The following is a 7,203-nucleotide window of genomic DNA, read 5'->3' on the forward strand; positions in this document are numbered from 1 at the left end:
GCTGTAAACTGGACCACCTGGATTCCAAGCAGAAGCAAAATGCCACCATTGAGTTCTTGATGGAGGAGGGACACGGGCTGTCCAACATCCACAGAAGGCTACAGGATGTTTATGGAGATGACACCATTAACAGGAGCAGTGTCTAGTCTTTGGGCACTCTTGTCAATGGTGTCATCTTTCTGTAGTCTTCTGTGGATGTCGGACAGCCTGCGCTCCTCCTTCATCAAGAACTCAATGATGGTACATTGCTTCTGCTTGGAATCCATTATAAGGAGGAGAAATAGGAGGAGGATAAGAAGTAGAACAAGAAGGAGGAGGAGGAAAATGAGGAGAAGAAAGAGGAGGAGGAGGGGAAGGGGATGGAGAAGGAGAAGGAGGAGGAAGAGAAGGAGAAAAAGGAGGAGGGGAGGAAGAGAAGGAGAAAAAGGAGGAGGAGGGGAAGGAGAAGGAGGAGGAGAAAGTAGAAGGAGGAAAAAAATAAGATGGAGAAGGAGAGATAGAAGAGAAAGGAGAAATATGAGGAGAAAGAGGAAAAGAAGGAGAAGGAGAGGAATGAGAAGAAGGAGAGGAAAAGGAGGAGAAGGAGGAGGAGAAGAAGAAAAAGGAAAATTAGAAGAAGGAGAAGGAGGAGAAGAAGAAGGAGGAGAAGAGAAGGAGAAGGAGCAGAAGAAAGAGAAGGAGGAGGAGGAGCAGAGGAAGGAGGAGGAGGAAGAGGAGAAGAAGAAAAAGGAGAAGAGGAGAAGGAGAAGGAGGAGGAGAAAAAGGACAAGAGAAGGAGAAGGGAGAGGAGGAGAAGAGAAGGAGGAGGAGAAGAGAAGGAGAAGGATGGAGAAGGAGGAGGAGAGAAGGAGGAGGAGAAGAAGAGGAATGAAAGGGAGAAGAGAAGGAGAAGGGGAAGGAGAGGAGAAGCAAAGGAGCAGAGAAGGAGAAGGAGGAGGAGAAGAAGAAGGAGGAGAAGAGAAGGAGAAGGAGGAGAAAAGAAGGAGAAGGAGGAGGAGAAGAAGAATGAGAAGGAGAAGAGAAGGAGAAGGAAAAGGGGAAGGAGGAGAAAAAAAAAGAAGGAGGAGGAGAAAGGAGAAGAAGGAGAAAGGAGAAGAAGAGGGAGAGACAGAAAGAGAAATAGAAGGAGAAAGAGGAAAATGAGGAGAAGCAGAGGAATGAGAAGAAGGAGGAGGAGAAGCCGAAGGAAAAGGAGGAGAAGAAGGAGAATAAGGAGAAGGAGGAGAAGAAGGAGAAGGGAAAGGGGAAGGGGAAGGAGAAGGAGGAAGAGGAGGAGAATTACTCTACCATCATGTGAAATTTGAGTGACTTATGTAAGTTAATAAAAAGCGAGGCCCACTTTGGCATTACTTTCGGTTGGCACACTTAATTCTGGTCATAACAATCTCTAGGAGTGTTTTTATACAACCCCTTTAAATTTTACAAAAGTAGCAAAAGATTAAAAAGATAAACCTTCAACCTAAAAACAGAAGATTGTTGTCTGCAGTGAAAGCAACTTCTTTTTCCAAATTACCAAACTGCCTCTAAATTACACGGCCAAGAACATCAATAAGTGATTTTCAACAGCTTGTGAAAAACAGAGTTCTTAAAAACCATATCTCAAGTGTAATAGCATACTTTTACGCAAACCTCTCAATTTGCCCTTTTTTTTTTATAGAATATTAGTTTCCTGTCACATTGTTTGAACTTGACTAAGAGAAAAAAAAAAAAGTGGCGCGTTACATTGGATGAGGGAAGAGCAATGGGTGATAAGTGCTAAGTGAGCAGACAAACATCGCTTAGCTTGTCATAGACAACCAATACATATCCATCAACGCTCCTGGCGCTGTGACAAATGGCCAATCGCCGTAATTAAAGCAGAACTGTACATCCTGCTGCTTCGTACTTTTCACACGATGTGGACAAACACATTGGAAAAGAAGCATATGGATAGGGACCGAAAGATGGAATGAAATCTCCTCCCCCTCCCCGTTTGTGTTGGCGAGCCGGGAAAAAGAGGCGCATCAATAACCTCCACCATTTGTCACCCACGCCATCTGGACATGGAGCCGATAGCTGCCAAAGCTGTATTAAACATTTTAATTTTATCGGGATCCCTTAAGATTGCATATCCTACGCGATTTGTCAAATAACGGCTCTCTGAATGCCCTCCAAACTGGCGTGCTGGGCTGGAGCGGTTGCGATGAAGTGAAACACGTAGCCGCGTCGTTCAGTTGCTTGGGACAGGTCTGTCCCATGACTCCGGTGACAATTAGCGCCACTTAAATGATAGCTGTAGCACAATCAAGCGGTGACTAATAGTTGGCTGCTGGGCGATGGATTTCCACAACCGCTGAGCCAAAATTAGGCCAACAAAATTATCCAAATTACAAATGAGAATTAGACTATTGTTCAAGATCGTTTCTGTGGTTTTATGCCAGAGCTGTATTTCAGCTGGAACACGGGGGAACACCATTCCGGCACCCAGGGGTGTATTTACCACAAGGCAAACAAGGCACTTGCCTAGGGCGGCATTTTTCAGGGGGGCAGCACCTCCCTCAAGAAGAAGAGATGGAAGAAGGGACACAGGTGACGTGGGAACCAGGTGGGATCCGAGAGAGGCTGCAGGTGTATGTAGAGCCTCGTTCCCAGGGATGTCCAGAGCTGTGAAGATGAGTGTCTTTCTTTCAATATATGGGGGTGCAGGGGTGTTGTTGGTCAATGTCAGGCTCTCTCCGCGGGAGGGGGGAAGGGGGGAAGGGGGGGTGTTGGTTGGTGTCCATGGGGGCAGACGATTTTTGTGTTGCCTAGGGCAGCAGAAAACCTAAATACACCACTGCTGGCACCTCCAGCACTGAATATATGTAACAGCAAGGGTGCTGGGTTGTGCTGGAGGATCTCCTGATGTTGGCGGCTAGGGACCTATTGTCACTGGAGGGGATCTGTTTTTGAGTGTGGTCTATTGTTGCTGGGGAGGTCTGTTGTTGCTGGAGAGGAGTTTATTGTTGCTGGGGGGGTCTTATGTTGCTGGGGGTTCAGTTGTTGCTGGGAGGGATCTACTGTTGAGGAAGAGGACAATTGATGATGGCTGCTGGGAGATCTGTTGTTGCTGCTGGGGTGGATCTATTGCTGTTGGGGTGGTATTTTTTGTAGGGGTTCAGTTGTTGCTGGGTGGGATCTACTGTTGAGGAAGAGGACAATTGATGATGGCTGCTGGGAGATCTGTTGTTGCTGCTGGGGGGTCTATTGTTGCTGGGGTGGATCTATTGCTGTTGGGGTGGTATTTTATGTGGGGGTTCATTGTTGCTGGCGGGATCTATTGATGTAGAGAGGATCTATTGTTGTGGGGGATCTATTGTTGCTGGGCGGTCCTCATGGCAAATACGCCCCTGAGGAGAAATAGAGTGAATCTCTCTAACAGGGGCAGAGACACCAATAAAGACCTGAAAGGGGTTGTAATCCCTCTCCACTCCATCCAGCACTAAAAAAAGTTTTGCCTTTAGTTATACTTTAATTGTAGAGAAGGAAAGCAATTTCTTTGTTTTTATAAATTTTCTGTACTTGCTGAAAATGTAATTTGGCTTGAAAAAAAACCAACGCAACCAATTTAGACTAAATTTAGGCTTGAAAATGAGAATGAAAATCACAGATAAGTTTTCCTTTGACTTCATTCGGGAACGGTGACTCAGAGAAGCATAGATGTGGCCACCAAGGAACCAATTAAACAAAAAAGAACAGAATGAAGATGGCTTCAGAATTATACATGAGCTTCAGGAGTTACTTAAAGTTAACTTTTGCTAAGAAAATGTAAAAAACAGGTCAGTTCTCTACATTGTAAAGACTATAAAAAGTCTCCTTGCCGACTCTTACTAGTTCTGGTTCTGTAGATATTGAGGTAATTCCGACACACTTTGCAGAAAGCGACTGCCGAGTGGGAGAGTCTACCTAACACGATCCTTCCAAGGTCTATCAAAAAAACAAAAAATGTTTTGCCCGGTCTTACACAAAAAGGTCAGTTTTGTGGACTTACCAGCAATCAACAAACCTAAGATATATGCGATCTATTCAACGTGGGAGACTTTAATAGAAGAACAAGACGCCCAGTTCCGGAGTACAACAAAAGACGTAACTCAACAGCAAGCATGTGCTAAACATCTGAGAAATACAACAGAGAAGGTTGATTCAGGGAATATTCAATTGCCATTGGGCAACCTTTCTCAACCAGGGATCTACAGAATCTTAGGGTTCCTTCAGAATGTCAGGACCTGGATCTGCACCTGCGACTTCTGCTGGGTCTAGCAGTAACTCTTTTTGCTGAGCCACCAGGAATGCTGGACAGCTCCTTGGATGATTCATAGAATGATCCTGCCTTGAATCTTGTTTCCCTTGAACCCTTTGCTCGTCCCATGAACTGCCTATTTTAGCCATACCTCTGCACTTACTGTTTGCCAGATCATTGTGCTCCGTCCAGCCAAAATCTCAACTTTTATCACTTCTGCTGCCGCTTGTATCTCCTTTACCGACCTTTGATATGTTCCGCAACTATGCTTCTGCTTGATTCCAAACTGCAACCAATTGTTACCGACCTTTGGCTTGTTACAGACTACGCTTCTGCTTAGCTTCTGTATCTTCTACTGGACCCGGCTTACTTACCTCCTGGTGTGGCAATCCTGAAGATCGTGACCTGGTGCTAACATGCAGCAAAACCCATCTTCACCATCAGGACCTCTAGTGAACACCAAGGTGAGCTGTTTGTATACTTATCCTGCTGGTCGGTGGGAGCCTCTCTACTGCTACAGCTTCTGGTCTCCTGACCCCTGACCCTCATACAGAGGTTGCTAGGGGTTAGTTGAGCAATGAGCAGCTTCTTCCTCTCAGAGGAGTAACCAGTTGCACCATTGATCTTTTTGACTATCTGTAAAGGTGGGATTCTTCCCAACGACCACAAAGGTAAGGAGCATTCTTCCCACCTCATCACACTAACATGCCATCAGCTGTAGATTGAGTAATTGTTGTTGAAAAGGTTGGGAAAGGCTGCCTCGGGAAGGAATTTTTTCCGCCAGTAGAGCAAATGGGACCATCCTTTAAAGCAGTGGTCTCCAAACTGCGGCCCGCTGGCTAGATGCTGCCCTTTGCTTGCCTGTATGTGGCCCTTGGGGCACTAATCCTCCCACTGACACCAACATCGGAGCACTATTCCTACAACAACATTGTTGGTTGACACCAACAAGGGGCACTGTTCCTACCACTACCCTTTGCTTGCCTGTATGTGGGCCTTGGGCACTAATCCTCCCACTGACACCAACATTGGAGCACTATTCCTACAACAACATTGTTCGTTGACACCAACAATGGGGCACTGTTCCTACCACTACCCTTTGCTTGCCTGTATGTGGCCCTTGGGGCACTAATCTTCCCACTGACACCAACATTGGAGCACTATTCCTACAACAACATTGTTGGTTGACACCAACAATGGGGCACTGTTCCTCCCACTGCCCTTTGCTTGCCTGTATGTGGCCCTTGGGACACTAATCCTTCCACTGACACCAACATTGGAGCACTATTCCTACAACAACATTGTTGGTTGACACCAACAATGGGGCACTGTTCCTCCCACTGCCCTTTGCTTGCATGTACGTGGCCCTTGGGGCACTAATCCTCCCACTGACACCAATGATGGAGCATTATTGCTCTCACCAATACCAAACATGGGGTGCTACTCCTCTCCTACTGACCGCAGGTGGTATAAGTTTTCTTACTCCCTCCGGCAGCCAAGCCCAAGATTGTTTATTCCCACTGACACAGGGACATTTTCTGCTCCCACTGGCCACAGTCCACCCCCCAAAGTCTGTAGGACAGCATTCTGGACCTTTGTTTGGAGACCCCCGCTTTAAAGGATAACTTCACCTTTAAAAAAAAAATAATAAATGCTCATGATTTTGCAGGTAAACAATGTGCATGCATCATGTTTTTGCACTGCAGCCTGCAAAGCATTGCACCTGTGACCAGTGGATTGTGGGTGCAATGTCAGGCTTCTGCAGACTGTCAATCCATACCTTCCATGAAGACAGTTACTGAAGTGCAAAGAGGGTGCTACAAGAACTACAAGCTGTCCGCTGCAGAATGGGTCATTCATTTACAGACTTGTAGGATGGGATCGATCCATCTACAGACCAGGTCTATGCACAGCAGGTCTGGATAAGGTCATGTGACCCCAACTGTTTGCACCATAAAAAATGCAATCTACTGTGTGGTTTTGAGGAAAACAGTCAGCTTTTCATATTGGCTAGAGATATAGCACTCCAAACTATGTTTGTCGGTTAGCTTGCATTTATAGATCTACTTTAACTGATCTCCTGCCCAGCCTGTGTTGTGCGGCAGAGCTGTGTAAATCTCAGAACCGGATGGACAGAAATACATATCCATTGGCAGATAAAACAGCTCCCATATATATATTGTATATCATCCATGTATTGAGTTTGTTTGCTTTGAGTTCAGCTATAAAAGACACCAGAGTTCATATCACTAGTTTAACATAATCAGATGAAGCAAACTGTAAGAAGTGTCGAAAGCGGGAAAATGAAACGCCGATTGGAGATAAAAGGAGGGAATTGTTCTGTTTTTATACTCTTGCAAAAAAAAATAAAATAAATTAAACTACTGAACATGACTGGCAGCTGTTCAAAAAAGCAAACATTACCACTGGGATTCTTAGAAAGAAGTGAAATTTACACCAAAGTGGTTCAAAGCAAAAGAATAGAACGATTTGTTGGAATGAGAGAATTGGACAGACAATAAATGAAGAGGAGAATCTTTATGAAATACGGACCACAATCCAAAGCAGAAGATTATTACATTACGAAGAAGACAGCTCAGAGCAACAGCGGGAGAGCAATGAAACTGTCAAACTGAATGCTGGGAAAGCTAAAGGAACATCTCACCAAACTCTGAAACTTCGCAAGACCTTGTTTTGGGGGATTTTATAACAATATGACGAGCGTGAGAGTTAGTGATAAGAAGAGGAAAGTCCACTGTAAAATGAGAAGAGAAAAGTTCCGTTCAGACCAGGATTTCTCAACCAGGGTTCCTCCAGAGGTTGTCAGGGGTTTCTTGAGCAATTTCTGTCTCTCAGATAAGTTCCCACTGACACTGCTGATCTTTTTAGATTTCTGAAGGGGGTGATTCTTCCTAATGGCCACAAGTGTAAGGAGCATTGTTCCC

This window comes from Staurois parvus, unplaced genomic scaffold (genome assembly GCF_062004578.1).
Source record: "Staurois parvus isolate SC_StPar_1 unplaced genomic scaffold, SC_StPar_1.0 ptg000484l, whole genome shotgun sequence".
Taxonomy (NCBI): domain Eukaryota; kingdom Metazoa; phylum Chordata; class Amphibia; order Anura; family Ranidae; genus Staurois; species Staurois parvus.